This window comes from Melanotaenia boesemani, chromosome 6, assembly GCF_017639745.1.
Source record: "Melanotaenia boesemani isolate fMelBoe1 chromosome 6, fMelBoe1.pri, whole genome shotgun sequence".
In the NCBI taxonomy this organism is placed as follows: domain Eukaryota; kingdom Metazoa; phylum Chordata; class Actinopteri; order Atheriniformes; family Melanotaeniidae; genus Melanotaenia; species Melanotaenia boesemani.
In genome coordinates, this window is record NC_055687.1 from 17071161 (window position 1) to 17089718 (window position 18558).

Genomic DNA, 18558 nt, shown 5'->3' on the forward strand with positions numbered 1-18558 from the left:
AGAGGGAAGAAAAATAAACTTAGTGCATTCTGTCCTCAAAAAGAAAAGTCAAGAAACATGTTGATGCGATGATCAGGGCTACAGATGGGAGGGTGAGAAAAAAAAGAGGTGGACATGGATGTGGGAGGTGCACATGTAGCACTATGATGTGTCCTTGAAGGAGAGTTTGATGACACTGCTGACTCCGCTTAACAAGACAATTGATGTGAAGCACAGCAGGTCACACCCCCCCAAACTCAGTCAACTCCATATTCATGACCCTGACAGTGTTCTCCACCTCAGAATAAGCAGGACTGGTGGTGAATGCACAAACACATGCGCAGCAGATCACATATGCAAACACCTTGTACCTGCTTTAAGCAAGAGACAGTGTGGGTGCAACATTTACATACAAATATCCATGTATGCACTCACACAAACAGCATTACATAATTTACTTACAGCTTGTCACATTAAGTCAATGCAAGCATGTGTTATAAAGTTGGCTCGGTTTCATACTGTTGTCACAGCAGATATCTTCCGTTATTTTAAAAGTTTTGTCTTAAGGGTGTGATACACACTGAGTTTTTAAACAACAAAAGGAAATAGTAAATTGAGATCTACCTGACGGCGAGTTTCTATCCTTCGACTCAATTTTGAAATCTTTCTTTTCCCCGTCAGTGAAGAACTTGCTGTTCCCTCAATCCGGACAGCATCCATCGACTGTTTTCACCTGCTCCCTTCTCTCTTTCTTGCACTTGCTTCCTCTTATTTGCCTCCTTACTCTTTGTTTTGCCTTGCTGTGAAGTTGGAGCTGGTGAGGGTTGTGGACGGATGTCCTGCTCTTAATCCGTCTGCTGTCAGCAGAAAACTTGCAAAAAAAACCCCATAGTCACCGCTGCTCTGCGTGTGCTGTAGCGAAACAAACAAAAAACAGAACAAGTGATTTATCATTACTGTAGTATTTATTATCAATATGTTTTTTTTCTGTTCGCAGTTTAAACATTAGGTCATGAGTTTGTGATAAATTGTGACTTAACTCTTAAGTAACTTTAAGCAGTTTAAAATCCTTTCATTATACATTATATATATATATATATATATATATATATATATATATATATATATATTACAGATATTGTAGAAAGAACAATGCCACTAAAGCTGCTCTGCATAATGATCATTGCACATCCTCTACACAACATAGTGTTGGGTTTTGTAGCATACCACTGTACAATGACAATCAAGCTTCTATTCCATTCTAGTGATAAAATTTATGCACATACAACACAACAAATACTGTACAAAGCAATGCATCTTTAAAAAGTTGTGTCAGAGCCATGTATAGCATTGATAATTCCTTTAACTTTAACACTGCCCATAAACATCTGAGAACCAAGGAGACTATTTGCTGGATATTTGGGAGGACAGTTGCCCTATTCTTGGCTGATGTAGAATTATATCTGTTAAACAGCTCTGGGTCTTCTTTGTCATATTTTGATTTTAATCAGTGAAACACCAGGACTGTCCTAACATGAAGCCATGCTGTTCTAGTAGATGCATTATGTGATTTATTGTCATGCTGAAATATGAAAGACCTTTCCTGACAAAACATTATCTGGATGAGAACACATGTGGCTGTAAAATCTGTGTGCACCTTTCAGTGTTGATCATTGATTGTTCTTTTCCAAATGTATAAGCTGCCAGTTCCACAGGCACCAATGTATCATTGTACCATCAGTGATACAGCCTGTTGAACTGAACACTCACAAGAAGGCAGGTGGTATTTTTCCTCTCTAGTCCAGACGACAGAGTGGCCATAATTTCCAGAAAAGATTTCAGATTTGGAACAATCCCACCACACTTTGCCCCTCTCCATTTTAAATGAGTTTTGGTCCAGAGAATAAAGCAGCATTTTTTGGATTACATGTGGCTTCTTAAAAATTAAAAGTTTAGTCTCCCAGAAAGACCAAGAGAAACTCATCCATGCATTCATCTCCAGTAGACTGGATTACTGTAATGGTCTTTTAACAGGACTTCCTAAAAAGAGCATTAAACATCTGCAGCTCATCCAGAACGCTGCTGCTAGAGTTTTAACCAGGACTAAGAGATCTGAACACATCACACCAGTTTTAAAATCTTTACACTGGCTTCCAGTCAGTCACAGAATAGATTTTAAAACCCTTCTGATCATTTACAAATCCCAGAATGGTTTAGGCCCAGAATACATCTGTGATATGTTCAGAGAATATAAACCTAGCAGAGCTCTTAGATCCAAAGACTCTGGTCAACTAGTCCAGGCCAGAGTCCAGACTAAACATGGAGAAGCAGCATTTAGCTGTTATGCTGCAAACAAATGGAACAAACTGCCAGTGGAGATTAAACTTTCCCCAAATGTAGACATTTTTAAATCCAGGTTAAAAACTTTTCTTTTCTCATGCGCCTATGCATGAAATCTGCACGGTACCTTTTTTTTTAACTTATCTTGCTTTTAATCATTTTAATGTAATTTATTATTTTATTGTGATTATGTGTTGATTATGAGTTGATGCCTTTTACTATTCTAAATATCTGTAATGTCTTTGTTTTATGTAAAGCACTTTGAATTGTCCTGTACATGAAATGTGCTATACAAATAAACTGCCTTGCCTTGCCTTGCCTTCTCTACATGACAGAGCTTTAACCTGCATTTTTTAATGGTATGGTGTGTTCACAGTAATAATTTCTGTGAAAGAATCACAGAAATCACAGGAGCATGGCTAAGTTATGGAGTAATATATATGATGTTGTGCAGCATGAACTATTTTCTTTTTTTCTTCTTTTTGTAGTTGTTGATTTGTTTTTGTTTTTTTCTTTTTTTCTTCCCCTTTGCTTCCAGGATTTTGGACAAGCCAGAAATCAAAGATCAGTGGAGCAGTGCATAAAACACCCCTACACTGCAATATTGTCATCTTATAAATTAGTGGTTGTATTTGTTGTGATATAAACTCTTACTGTTCTTACTTCTGTACTCAAAGTGTTGGAATGTTTTGAAGTAAGCTTAACAGCTGTGTACTACAGAGCTCAGTGAAGGTCAGATGAGGAAAAAACAGTCATGCGTGAATGTACTCTCACTCCAGCATTTGAAATCCATGCTCACAGATTTGTATTCCAAGCAGATACCATCGTAAACTAAACATATAGATAAGTTGCAAATTTTCTTCAGAGAACAAAGAATAGTACAGATATGTGTCAGAGTTCAGTGCTACTGTCACGATAGTACCAGTAAGACTATCTTTGACTGATCTGGTCAATTAGTGATGTGCAGTCTTTTTCATATTACCTTTAGCTCAGATCAGTAGTGTGTAGAACTGACCATCTAACAGGAAAGTGAAACCGTGTGCAACACTGAGCGAATATTAAAGAAATGAATCATTTGTTTACCATTGTTTACCATTTCATTGTTACCAAACCGTGAAACAAAAAGTACATTGTATTAATCTGTTTTTCATCATTTTCTTGAAGCCAACGCACTTCCATATCACTAATGTAGTGGGGCCTTTTTTGTCAACTACTTCCACAGTTTTGGAAGCTAACATGAGTTCGGGTTCAATCTTCCCCCAGTTTTTGGCTCTTCTGTGAGGCTATTCTCATTCTGTCTAATGTTACTGCTCAGTTTAATTTCTCAGTCAGGTGGAAGGTCACAATTTGTTTTGTTTTTTTTTCTTTTGAGTTTTCTTGGCAGATAGCAAGCAGCTAACAAGTGGAGAATGTTGAGGGATACTATGTGGTTCTATAAATGGATCAACTGAAAATGTCTCATGTTTATTACTGAGATTGTCATAAATTTATTTCTGATTTGAGAGTTGTTTTTTTTTTTTTAATTATTTAGCCCTACCTTGCCAATACGCTGGCTTTTCTTGAAGTGTCGCTATGATGCAAAACTAGCATGCTCACATGCTAAACTAAGATGATAAATCTAGTAGATGTAGTAAATATGCATTATGTTTTAATTTACCTTGAAGCAAATGTGCTTACTTACAAGCAAAGCAAATCAAGTTAATCTTCTTGAAAACTGCAAGAGTCTAATGTGAATTGACACATTTTGGGTGACAGTAAAACCTTTGTTACTAGTGCTTGTAATTCAATAGAAGTTCTTTTTTAAATCCCAAACTTAAGTAAAAATACTCGTTTTCTCTTGTGGACATCCACAAGAGGAAAATGAATGAGTTCTTCTTTAGAATGACTTTAAAATGTGAGAGTATTTGGGAATACCTGGGAAGATCCTGTGAATTTTTTTTTTAGTTCAGCTTGTTGAGTCATTTTAAACTTTGCCATGTCAAACCCAATTTATAAGGTAGTTTTCATCTCCCCTCATAGGTATCAAAACAGACAAAAAGCACCTCAAGCACTTCTACTCACCCTTTCGAAATTACATCTCTTAAACACAAATAAAAAATGGCAATGGAAACCAAGCTAATACTGAAGGTTGGAATGCAGAGCTGCTTTCAGAGCAATACTCTCTTATATGATATTTGCAAAATAACTGATAAAAATTTGTTTATGCCATTGATTACTTTTGTCAGCCATATGATTTTAACTGCAAATTCTGTAAAGAAAAAAAATAAATAGTGTGAGCAGTGTTGCAGGCCAAAGAGCGACAGACTCCAGAGCTTGTGAACTACATCTAGTCTGAATAAGAGGAGCAAAAGGGGGAGGCAGAGAGGACCAACCCGACATTGTTACCATAGCAACGTTGAATTCGAAAGTCTGGATCAGCATAGAGCGAGGAGGGGAAAGAAGAGGGGCGGGCAAGAGATAAAGGGAGGAGAGAGGCAGAGAAGAGGAGAACAGGAATCAGAAAGAAAGAAGCAGAAACGAGGGAAATATTTCAAGTCAGAAACAGCTGTTGACTCTGAAACCCAGGCAGATAGATCAGTGCGCTAAAGCTCAGTCAGCAGATAATTGCGTGACCACTGTAACATAGACACTACCAGATATTTGCAGACTCATAAACATACTTGACTAGAGACTAAAACAGCATCATTTTCAGGGTACATGAGAATCTATCAGCCTCTTTCTTTGATAGATCCTGGAAGAAATATTAGGATAAGATGAAGCAACAAAGCATATTCAACAAACAGTATTTAGCAGACATAATGCAGTTCAGTCAAGTCTGTTAATATTTGATGATGCAATATGGCACCGTGATCAAAATAGGTTACATCCTGTTTGTAGTGCAAGACCAAAAGCAGAGCTGCTGAAGAGACAGGAGGCGAGCCGGTGTGCTTTTTATATGTGTGTGTGTGTGTGTGTGTGTTCGGATGCATGTTCATTTCCTCTCCAGTGCATCTGAGGATGGGTCTAGTCCAATCTTATTGAATCTCAGTAATGTTCCCCTCAGCTCTCCTCCATTAGACAGTTAGTCTTATATCGCTACATTCAGGGTCCTTATTATGTAAACTGTCAAACAACACCACCACAGTGGGGCTTATTTATTATACATTGTGCATGCATATGTGTAAGCAAACAAGCAAAAGTGATTGTGCATATGTGTCTTTTGTACGACCTTCCAACCCTATCAGCATACTGCCTCTCCCTGAGGAAGATGCATGTCTAGAAGGGATTACGCTCTGATCTCCAAGGCCTACAAACACAGTATCTAATGTGTGTGTGTGTGTGTGTGTGTGTGTGTGTGTGTGTGGGTGTGTGTGTGTGTGTGTGTGTGTGTGTGTGTGTGTGGTCTTTGACTTCAGTATTTAACAAATGACCTTAAGAATAACCTACTAAGTTATTCCCCTTAGCAAGAACTCCCCTGTGTAGGATCATAATTGTTATTTAATTATCTATAATTTCTATTTCGCTGCAATAATTAAGAAAGAGGGGATGCAAGTGAAAGGAAGGGAACAAATCCAAGGGTGCATGAATGAAGAGGGGATCATAAAAAGAGCAAAAAAGTAAGAGTTTTACCAAATGAATAATCTATGAATCTATCTAATCTATTAATCTATCTATCTATCTATCTATCTATCTATCTATCTATCTATCTATCTATCTATCTATCTATCTATCTATCTATCTATCTATCTATGTAAAAGGACTCTTAAAATCTGACATCTAGGATCTATGCATGTTGAGCGATTTGTGCACATCTGCATAACAATTGTATGCACATGTACTGTACACAAAAATGATCATATCTGTGAGGCTGAGGGTAAAGATCTGTATGAAAAATACTAATGTTGTGTAGTTTCTAATGTGTGCATGTGTAAAACTGTTTTTTGTGAGTGTGAGTACCCAAAGTCAAAATGGTTAAACATTTGCAAATCATGTCAATCATTTAACATTTATGAGACTAATTTCTTTCCATATAGAGTACCAGTCAAAACTTTGGACATAAAAACCCAAGTTGCAACTGATGTTCTACAAGCTTGTGAAACCCTGCTCAAAAAAAATTAAGTTTCGAGGCTACCTCATGTGTTGAAAAATGATGCAGTCAGCTCTTAACTTCATCAGTATGCAATGAGTTGTAACTAAGAATCTTACTTTTGTGTTAGAGCAGGTTAAAATCATTACTTCTTTGGTAGGGAGCCTTCTCACAAAGATAACAATAATACATTCTTGGTTCAAGGGTTAGGTGGCATCAGTGACGTGCAGTTAGGGGAGGCAGGTGAGGCAGTGCCTACAATAAATATTAATATTTTCCACTGATCTGTGTTAAAAATGCATTTTCAGTATGACTCTAACACATTTCTGACAGTTTATTAAGTAAAAATAGCCAAATTTGAGTATTTCCCGATCAAATCCAGTGCAGAAACCCCGGTGGAGGCACGGGCGAGCTGTGCCTCAGCTCTGACTGTGCCATCCAATCCAAACTGGGTTGCATGACACGTGCCGTTTTCTGTTCCTTAGCATATTGCCAAAATCAACTTTACAGAAATATTTATTATACACCATGACTCTCTACAGTCTGTGTAATGTATTTATTTTTGAGAGAAATATTCCCGTTTATCGTACAATAAAGTGCAGAGAAAAGTCAGCAGGTGAGGCAAACAGTACTCTGCCTCACCTCAAGGGGGCGCACTCACACACCAACACGGTGTGTGAGTGTTACCAACTTGGCGACCTTTTTGTTTGTTTTTTTTTTTTTTGACAAATCTAGCGACTATTTCAGTAGTGGAGACTGACGTATATGAAAGAAGTTTATTCTTCTCAATGAGGGGTGGGTGCTCCTGTCCAAAAGCAATCAGAAGAGGCTTCTGGCAGCAGCTGTAGCTGCATTCAGAGCAGGAGATGATCACCTGTTTCATGACCAGGCTGAAAATGAAACGTTCAAAGCTGGTGCAGGATGATCTCACGCTGGCTTACCATCAGATATTAATGTCTATTAAGTGTGGAGGAAAACAAGTGTTGTGAAATGTTGCAGCATCCTAATTAGAAAACAACATACACTTAATAAAATTAAACTAGAATAAAAGAAAATATTAACATAAGAATTTGTTTTATTTTTATTAGTTTTACCTTTTTAAACATTTTTAGGTTGTCTTTTCGTCCATTTTTGCCTTTCCCATGACATCCCTCTTCACAGCAGCCTCCATGTACCAGGCTATTATGCACATTAGATGATGTCATTTAGCGATTTCTAGCGACTTTTAGGACAGCCAGTAGCTACTTTTAGAGCTAATAGAGTTAATAACAGTGGGTGTGTGAGTGTAATTGAAAGAGGAATGCTGATAGGATATGAAGCATTACCAGTAGTTGCATGCTGTTGAATGAATATTGAAATAAGATGCTCTTTTCAGTTGTTACAGTTGTAAATCAGTGCCTCACCAACCATAAACTTCACCGCATGTCACTGGGTAGCATTAAATAAATAATAATAAAAAAAAAGCAGGAAATGAACACCTGTTCATCCAAAAGTTTTTTGACCTATTCATCTACCTTTTGAGGTCACAACTACAGATGTTATTTAAACTTCTAACACTTGTTAATGCAACTAGCACTAATGTTCTAACAAAACAGTCTCCTTCACATGAACAGTATGCAGAGTTTTGCCTTGGTTTATTGGTTGAACATGTGCACCGGCTGTGCCCCATCAAAACTTCTGTGAACATATTAAAACTCACAGTAAAAGAAATCACAAAACCTGCTTAAATCAGAAAGTTTTACAGAACATAAAAAGTTTAACCAAAGCATTTAGTATTGTTTTAGTTTTTTTGGGATGTTTATTGCAAAACATGGCCACAGAAAAAGAATGTTGATGGACACAAATCTGCCCATGCCACCATGCACAACTTTGACAGCAGAAGATTGTTTTTTATCTCCTGCACTGTATTGATATCAGATATTAGAAGTTCTTGCAGATCTCATTTTCATCTCTTTATTTGTTTGCCTCCTTTAACTCCTAGTCAGCATCTTGATTTTCTGACTGAACTGTAAATCGCTGGACAAACCAAAAATTATAACTCCTCTAAACACAGTTAGATAGAGGCTGAAACATTTTATGTGTTCTGTGGCTTAAGGAGAAGCTACAGTTGAAGAACACAGGTATGTAATTAAAAAATACTTCCATTACTGGTTGAAAAAAAGAGAGAACTGAGCTTACTAGAGTTTTGTAGCAATATATTCTGGAGAAGATCAGATTTAGAATACAGTTGGGTTTGAGAAGCACGCTTTTCTTTGTTATCATAATGAGAATCCCAGAGCCTGCCTTTCCTTACAGTGATGCTTTCCTAGTGCTATTGGCCAACCAGAGGCCAGTTAGCAGTGGGAGGACAGACTGCAGCCACAAAGGCCAAGAGCTTAGCTTTGGGAGCTAGCAGCTGCAGAGAAAATTACAGAACCAGAACCTTACCTGTCAGAAAACTTCAGATGTAATCAGGTCTACCTGCATGACTCATTCCCTGCATGACAGTATACATTTGCTTTTATAAAACATAAGCCCACCCAATGAGTTGTGGCTCGGGTAATATAGCCATAAATCACACAGGAGATTTGAATCTTGTAGCAGCTGCTCCATTAGCTATTCATTGCATGAATCAACCACCAAACTGCTTATTGAATAAATGATGACAACTGTAATAAGTTTTTTCACACATGTGAAAAGCAGTGGTCCTTTGTGGGTATATGAGAATATTTCTGTATACTGTAATAACAACAGCAAAGTGTGATCATAAACAGAATTATGTTAGGTTAAAAAAAAAAATCAGAAATGTAGTTGGTGAAAATGACATAAGCTGTTACTGACTGCTTGACCAAAATAAATAAATAAAAAAAATGCACCAGGCCTACTTATGATGACAGTTCTAAAAATACAAGCAGTGTATTCTATTCTGAGATGGCAGCAGTGAACATTAGGAAAACATGCATTAATATTCAGAGCAGTCACTCTTGGTAGCAGAGATGATTTCTCTCCTTAATCATGAAAGAAGCTACACACCTGAACTCTGAAATCCCACATCTGGCGTTTTACATCTATGCATACTCGCACTCAGTGCAGACACACACTTGTGCACTGAAAAAGATCCACATGAAAAATAACCTTTGGTCTGCATGCACCTATGAAGCTGCAAACCCCCACAACTGTCAAAATGATCAGAATTCTTTTAAATTAAATCATTAAATAGGTTATCTTAAAGAGCGGCTTCAAAGTGTAGCTCAACTATTATTAAGAAAATATTAAGGATCCACTAAGATCCTCAAACTGTATGCGACCAAGCATTTGCCTGTCATAGCAGAACTGTCTGCAGAAGCAATGACAGTAACACCTTGGTCTAAAAGGCTCTGAAAATAAAGTGTCTCTGAATGACCCAGTGCTTATAAACCCATGAACCTGTGCTTTAACAGATGCGCATGTGCAGCCATACACATGAAACACCCTCAATGTTCACAGAGTGAAACACTGCAAATTTAACACAAGATGGGTCTTAAAATTAAAGCTTTCATAAAGGAAGATGCTTATTTTTTAACTCACCATTCTCACCAAATGCAGCCAAAGATAAAAATGTAACTAGAGAAAACAGTCCAAAGACATGCATGTTAGGTAAACATTGCGTGCCTCAATGGGACTACCTGTATAAATTAAGGTTAAATAAACAAACAAACAAGCAAAAAAAAAAAACAAAAAAAAAACAAAAAAAACAAAACAAAACAAAAACAACAACAACAACAACAAAAAAAACACAAAACAAAAAAAAATTGCTTTTAGCTTTTGGAGATACTGGTTATAGAGAAAAATTTGAGTTCCTACAAAAGTATGTGAAATTAGGGCATTAGTAATTATTTTCTTAACTAATTAACATGTAAGTTTATATATTATATAGTGTTTGAGTAATATCACTGTTGGCACAGCTGAGGTAAACACTGACTGATTTTATGTTTTCTCCAAAACTTTGCAATAACTACTGACACAGAACATGATTAATAGAGAAAAAGCACCACTTATGATCTAAAAGTATGCTTGCTTTTTAACCTTGCGTTTGCGCAGGAAACCAGCTTCATCATAAGTTAAATTGTTCACATACTTGCTTGTGTACTATGTTAGTTATCAGTTCCATTAGAAGGCACATTAGAGAACAGAATAGAGGAGGTTAGCATGTTAAGGTGGAAGAAGGAAAAAAGAAAACTTCAAAGTATGAAAGAGCAAATTTGTATTTTCACTAATGGTGGTATTTGTGTGATGTTGTCTTTAAGGTTTTACAAAGCAAAAAGAAAAAAATGAAATACCTGAAGCCAAAATACTGTGATACACTGGTGACCTGTTCAGGGTGTAAGCTGCCTCTCGTCTGCTAATTGCTGGGATAGGCTCCAGCTTCTCTGCAACCCACGCTGGACTAAATTAATGGACAAATAAAATGAATGAATGAATGAATGAATGAATGAATGAATGAATGAATGAATGAATGAATGAATGAATGAATGAATGAATGAATGAATGCATGAAACAGAAATAAAACAGAAATTATATTTTACTCTCTTAAGATAAAAAAAGAAAAATCATACTCAACATTGCACGTTTTACAAAAAAACAAAACAAAACAAAACATGTCTAAATGAAAGCATACATTGTACATGCAACTTGTTTACCAGGACTGACAGATGAGCTCTAAGCAGTTTCCCGCACTTCAGTATATGGCCAAAGCATCTCAGTCAAATGCAGGGATATCCTTGACATCCTGAATTTTTTTTTTGCAATTATTTAGCCAAAAATCCCCTAATTCTCAGTGAAGTTACGCTAACTCAACGTCCGACCAGGTTTGGTCCAAAACTGGTCATGTTAGTGACAAGTTCTCTGTGGTTGGAGTATGGTTTTATGTATCAGTGCAGTCCATAATGTGGTCTGGCGCCTCCATTCCTCAAAATAGCCAGGGAGTAACTTTACATTTATGTATAAACATTTAAAAGATCCATTAGCAAGGTTAGCACCAGTGCTATCTTGCCTAGGTCCACTGTTGCCATGTAAACAAAGGGGTGGTTGGCACATGATCTGATCTATAAAAAAGATAGTGGTGTGCAGTCTGACAATGTTTAATTTATTTTGTATATATATATATATATATATATATATATATATATATATATATATATATATATATATATATATATATATATATATTGGGGTAAGGAAAGATTTTCTCTATTAAGATTTTAAGTGTTCTGTTTCGGTGCTAAAAATGTGTTTTAAAAATACCTGCATTCATGTGAACAACATGCTTTTGACCCTTTCTTCAATTAGCTGAAAGGCATTTAGAAAATTGTTTAGTGGTTTTTATCATTTTTTATAGTGTTTTCACACCCAAAAGTCATATTAAAGATGCACTTTCATATTAAATATAAATTGCAAGTGTATTAGGCTGTGTGCCACCAACAAAAAGCTTTCAGAACTTTAAAAGAAATAAAAATTGTAATAAATGTTAAGCTCATGTACAAGTACTCAAATTTTCCAATATGGCACAAAGTCAATATTTTAAAAGGGTGTAACTTGCATGAAGAGCTTGGGTTCAATATATATTTGCATTTTTCCATTTTACTGCAAATCCCATTGAAATGTTCACTAAATGTTGAATTCATGCCTCCTCATAGTTGAAGAATTCACATTTGAACTTTCTGAACCTTGATTCCTTTCATCAATGACCATCGTTGCAACTGCAAAATGAAAAGAACCATAAAAAGAAAAAAGAAAGGTAGATTGTATTTCATAGTAAGAAATTCAAGAATCTGGTCACTTACAGCAAAAAAGTCTATTTCACTTTAATATGTTCACTTTTTTTCAAATTGTGTTGTCTATATTTGATGCAACTGTCTCGTATCTTTAGTGTAATCAAACATCAATGAAAACAACCAAAAGTCATATATCAAAATATCAAAAAGCATATAAAAAATCAAGAAAAACAACACAATAAAATCAGAAGAAATTAATTTATCGCATAAACCAAACATCAGCAATGTAAAACCCGCTGACAGGCAATGAGAGTGGCACTCCTCATCTTACAATTCTTTGCATGGAAAACTTTAAAAGTGGCTCTTTTGTAGACTGGTTATATTTATGAGTTGTTAGCTGCATCCCTTTGTAGCCTGTCCCTGAAAGGCAGCCCTGGTCCCCATAAAATGTCCAATGGAAGGGTTCGAATAACCCAAAAAGAAGTCTAGTGTTTATCCCAGAGACCACTCTGCTGGGATCTGATGTCAGCTGTGGGAGGAAACCCAATCCACAAAGACCCCATTCCAAATCCCACACAGCTCAAAGGATGATCATAATGTTAAGAGAAATTGAGCAAATTGCAAATAAAAATCTTAAGAAATAGTATTTAGGTTTTTTGGTTTCTGGCAAAACTGTTGAGCTGTCAACCTTCATTCTTGTACTTGAAACCGGTATTTTGCAAAAAGAACAGGCAGAATGTGATGATTGTACTGCTGCATCAGATACCCAATATTATCAATGGTTCACAATATTGGTCTGTTGCCACACTGAGCAAAGTGCAAGTGAAGTGCAGTGCAAAGCTCAATAAAGTGCAGCCAAAGTTATGATGAATAACTGCACAGATGACAGATGTGAGGCATCCAACCAGGCAGAGACAGCTAAACAAGAAAAAATAATTCATACTTTGTATCTGAATTTCCTGAACTGTAAAACACAACTTAAAAGAATATCTAGGTTGGAAAACCATTATGCTTGCATTGATGGTGTGTTATTTTAGGTACTGAGGAGGTTTTCGTCTGTCAAAAACACATTCACAAGCTTGATGTTTTCATGTACTCTATGGCTCTGTTGACCTCCTAATCAGCTATGTTAGTCTTTACACTAACCTGTCATCGCCAGCTCCACATGTCACAAGGTTACTTTCCTGAGTGCTATCAATTTTCACATCAGTGCAAAAAGGCTAATTCCAAAAAATGTCAAACAAATTTTTCTGAAGGTCTATCATTTTGGTGCTTTAATCCACAGTTCATGGCCTTTATGAGTGAGCAGTTGATGAGAAGTCAGCACACATGAACTGACATGAACTTGCATGAACTATTTGATAGGAATCCTGGGAAATGTGAATATGGTGATGAAGTCACACACACCTATTTTATAATTAGAAAGAAGCTTTCATCACAGATAGGGCAGCTGACAGTACAGACCTATCACTGCCACAATAAAGTTTCATCACAGCCTCTCACAAACGTCTTCTCAGAGGCTGTGCTTGAATTGAGACCGGCATTTATAAAACACCAAGCTCTGGGTTAATTAATGCTTGGGTCACAGCCACTGAGACAGGTGTCAATTAGAAAAAGATTAGATGAAAGACTTTCCTCTCTGGAACTGCAGACAAGTTTGTGTATTCAGCAAGTAAGCGCTCTTTTAGCTAGAGCTAGGGTCAGTCTTAATCAGCAAAATAAATATGCAGGAGTTAGCTTTACTGATTTGTGCAAAAAGCAGAAGTTACATGGTGGCAAGTAGGCAACTGTGGCAAGTGTAGTGTTAGATTTGTTGAGATTTCTGAGATCATACTTAAACTGGAGTATCTGTAAGTCTTATTCAGCGATGGATGGGTTTTCTCCTGAGTCTCTGCCTGACTAAAGAGAGAAGGGAACACTGAAACCTCAGACCATCAAGAAAATTGCAGCAAAGGCATTGATCCTCTGAACAATAGCTACATGACAGATGTGATGATGGTTGCAGAACTGCCTCCCCTCAGAGACCAACAGAGAGAGAAACAGACCTGACCACCTAGCCAGTTATAAAATTTGAGTGCAACAGTGTAGCTAAATGAGCCTGAATTTTCAGAAATTATTATTTCACAATGCTGTGGGCTAATTGAGTATTACATTATTATTATTTGGCTGGCGCTAAAACATAACTAGAACCTGTGTGGGCTTCACACCATTATTGACTGTAGTGAGTCACCTTATAGTGTAAAAAACAGATCTTAGATTCAACTGAGGGTCTTTGAAAGTAATCCAAAATCCACAGAGATGATCATCAAGGCCACATGCACCTCGCACACATGGCGCAGACAGCGTTAAGCATGTGGCAGGCAGTAGGGCTGAGGGGGTGTGACCAACAGATGACAGGACCAACTGTGCTTAATGAAAGAATTACTGATCATTGATGGAGAGGTGAGCTGTAAATAGTAACACTATGATGGATGAGGCTTTGAATTATTGTTAAACATATTGTTAGCCTCATAGTATAATTGTCTTAGTTATATTTTAAAGTTTTCAGAAATAATGATGTATGGAGAATCAGTAGTCTTAATTAAGTGAATTAGGCAGATGTAACAATTTTGGCAAAATATCACTTAAACACATAATTATGAGGTTAATACTATATAATCATGGTGGGAGATGGAACAGATCGTAATTTGATCCCCATTTTCTATTTAAGGTGTTCTGGGATTAGACATTGATCTTCATAAGTGCTGCTAATGTTGTTATTGATGTGTGAGAATACATATTGATAGAAAATGTGTAGTAATGTTTATTATATATAAATTAGCTGCATGCATGGATGATTTTTGCTTGCACTGCAAAGCACTTAAAGTAAGAATTTATGCAGACCATAAATTCGCCTTAAAGACTTCTCGGATGGATCAATGTGCATGCATTGACCTTATATTATATGCTGTTATTTAGTCTGATTTATGTGGATGCCATATATTTTACAATACATCAACAGCTATAGAGAATGGCAATTAATTAACTGTGCTGTAATTAATCTGTATTGCAATAAAGATTTCAAGTTTAATTTTTTCTTTGTTTAATTTAATTTTAGTCAAAAATGCAAAAACATTCAATAATCTCAGTCCGAACATTCTGTCACTTTTCCACATAAGTGAGATCAATGTAAGCATTCAAAAGTTCAGCAATGAGGTGAGAAAGAATCTGGATCAAGAAGGTGGATCTGCATTAAAACTGTGGAGGCGGGTGCTGATGGACATTTATACTGCCTTTAAAAATGAAAGGCTGTTCCCTAAACAGAAAAGATGCAGCACTTCAGCAAAAAGCTGATGAGCTTAGTGACAATAATATCAAAATTGCATGTGACCACAACAGCATACTTTTCATCACAAAAATAGACTCTGAGAAAAAAGAGCTGTACTTGTTATGGGTTGCAGCCACGTCAAAGACAGGTTTAACTCACTGTGCTGTTTGCTGACAGTGCATAGAAACTCCTGAATGCTGCAGTGTACTCTCTTATGGCATCAAGACATTCCACCTTCAGCCCAGATGTAATCAGAGGTGTGATTTTTTTTAGGTGAATGGTTGATTGGGTTTGCAGCCCTTTACCTCTGCTTCTGTCAGTGCACAGACTGACTAAAAGCGCATCTGATGACATGATGTGGCCCAGGTTCAACATGGAGCTAAGATGTTGGCCCTGCACTACACTGAAGGGAGTTCAGCTGGAGAAGCTGTGCAGACCAGTGCTTAGATACGTACGAGCTCAGAGCAACGACACTGACAACGTGCAAAGCTCAGTTATAGTGATGCGGACTGCGGTGCATTCATTAATGGAGTAAGCTACACACATCACCCTGCCTGCAGAGGCTACACGATGGAAAATGGACGCCGAGCATCAAGCGACCGGTACAGAAGATTCACAGTACATGGGACACAAACCACGCATGAATGTGCATATTTACACTGGGTGAAATAACCTACCGAAGACGTGTCCGACTATTTCTACAAATACAACATACATAATCTCAACACCTGCGGTGCGAGTGCACGGGCGCTTCAAACGTGCAATTATAAGGGTTTCATTTGCATAATAGACGTTGCAGTCGCTAATTATAGGCCCGCACGTAAAAGTGGGGGAATTATCATCAGCATTCAATCAGAGAGATGGCAGAAGTTAGATAATTACCATAATTATTTTTCCTCAACAAATTCCAGATTCCACACTGTCAGTTGCAGAGGTAAGTTACAGACAACATAAGTCAAATCAACGTGGCACATAAATTACACTGTGTGCGCTGTGAGCCATTAGGCTGCAAAGTACAAACAGTGCTCTTACAGTGTAGTTAGGATTATATAGAGAAGCTGGTAGAGGTCTTACCTGCAGGCTTTTTATTTCAGAGCTTCGCAGTGCGTTGCTCTCTCAAAGAGAAGGAGATGGAGGGAAAAAGAAGAGAGGGGGTGGACGATGGAGAGGCTAAATATCGGGTCTGTCGAGGCAAAAATAAATAAATAAATTAACAAATACAAGGGGTGATTAGAAATGATGAAAATAAGAAGCACCCAAGGGAACGAACCCACAGCTCCTGATTCTATTTAAACCAGTCTGTGATGGGAAAGGGTTTAACATGCATTTTTTAAAGGCTAGTACAAAACACGTCACTGAACACGGATTTGTCTACCGTGGATGTGGTCGCTGCTTGTGTGTACTCAGGGAGAATGCGTCTCCCCCGCCCCTCTGGTTGGGCGAGCGCTCGCTTGACTGTCTGCTCCTCTATCCATTTCTCTCACTTATTTGAGATCGACGCAGGCAACTTGTCGCATCCCACCAAAACTCCCCACTATTGTGAATGACGACGGATAATGTCAGAATCGACTCATGATTATGTTTCCTACTATATGTTGTGCTTCAAGATCACGACGCGGGTTTAACTCCATAGTTTCCCCTCCTTTACTCTTCTCTCTGTCATACTGAGAGAACTGGTTTGGATGTGCTTATTGGAGCGTGTGCCGCGCGCGCAGAGCTGTACGATTGTAAGTAGCCTAGCCAAGACCAGGTTAAACGTGTGTATAACCTATGTGTTCCCGGTGTCGTTCTTTCATTTATTTGTTAAATTATTTTTTTGTCTGGAGCGCCTGTGGGACACTTTTCCTGTGTGGTGATGATGATGAGGGCCGCGTGGTCGTTCTGGGAAATGGAGCACGGGCGCAGCCCTGCAGAGAGATGTTAAATCATGCCATCATAGGCTATCTACAGGTCAATATCAGCGTGTCAGCATAGAAATAAATTAGGCAGGAGCTGTGAAATATTTGTGGTGGTTGTCTCTCATCTCTCCAACTGTTCACTGTTCAGTTACGATGAGATCTCACTGGTTATGATACAGATTGGGTTATGTCATCTATAGCTATGAAAATTGAGCCATTGGCAGAGCTGCTGGTCGCACACATCGGTTAGGATGCATAAAACATAGTGAGCAGATAATGACCTTCAATAGCTCTAAAATGGCTTTACTGCCCAGTTCACCCCCCTCTTTCTCTCAGACACACAAACACACAGGCAAAAAGAGAGGGAGAGCTGGATAGAGCTAATACAGAGTGACAGGTCTTTCATGCAGTAATGGTGATGGTGAAAAGAGAGATCCACTCAACCCACACAGCTACCGCACGCATAAAGTGAAACACACAGACGAACAAAAGGAGAATACAGATGCAAACATGCACACAAAGTGTGTTATTTCAGAAATGTGTCCACACAAGCCACAATTTAATCTTGATTGTTGACACCAGCACTCAGGTTTCTTCTGTCAAGAGACATGCTCACACGTAGAAAATCTGGAAGTTTGGGAAATCAGAGCACATACACTGTTTGTTGACCTGTAAATGTGTGATGTTTGCCTACCCAGTGTAACAAATCTCAGAAGCCTGCGTCACACATATTTTACATCATACTTTTGGATTTTATTCAGTATTGCTTAAGAGTTCATATGGAAATTAGTGCTGATAAATGTGACACTTCCTTTGATGAGGCACCAAAGACAGCCTGTAGAACTATGTATTATTAGTTTACCTACTTTGCTCACCTCTTTTATTTTTTTTTGTTTGGATTTGTCCTTCACCAAAACCTGTTTTCTTTTTAGTATTTCAACTTAGATATCCTTGTTTTTAAAACACTAACAAGATCTTTCACATTTTGTACTATTTATTTGATTTCCGATGGATAAATCTAATGGTTTAAATATTCATTTTTGTCTCAGGCTTGTTAGGATTGACAATAACCAGCCATTATGGAAATGCATATGCCAGCAGAAACAGCCACAAATCAGCGCACGCAACCATACAGCACTCTGATCAATTGTTGCCTTCAGGCTGTGGTGGCTTGCCGTGACTGAAGAGGGAGCTTGGTTAACACCCAGTGGTTCACTGCACTGCAGTGTTCATTTA

The 18558-nt window shown here is 37.6% G+C and overlaps 1 protein-coding gene across 2 annotated transcripts in view; it reads right to left on the bottom strand.

Annotated features, from left to right (window-relative positions):
* Positions 1-16795, bottom strand: part of cacng8b (calcium channel, voltage-dependent, gamma subunit 8b) — a 31032-nt gene extending 14237 nt beyond the window's left edge. For both annotated transcript variants that reach the window (XR_006010888.1, XM_041989192.1), the window contains exons 1-2: positions 16499-16795; positions 604-891 (exon numbers count right to left, since the gene is read on the bottom strand). The gene's annotated coding sequence lies outside the window, so the exon portion shown is untranslated. The remainder of the gene's footprint in view (positions 1-603; positions 892-16498) is intronic.
* Between the last annotated feature and the right edge of the window lie 1763 nt (positions 16796-18558).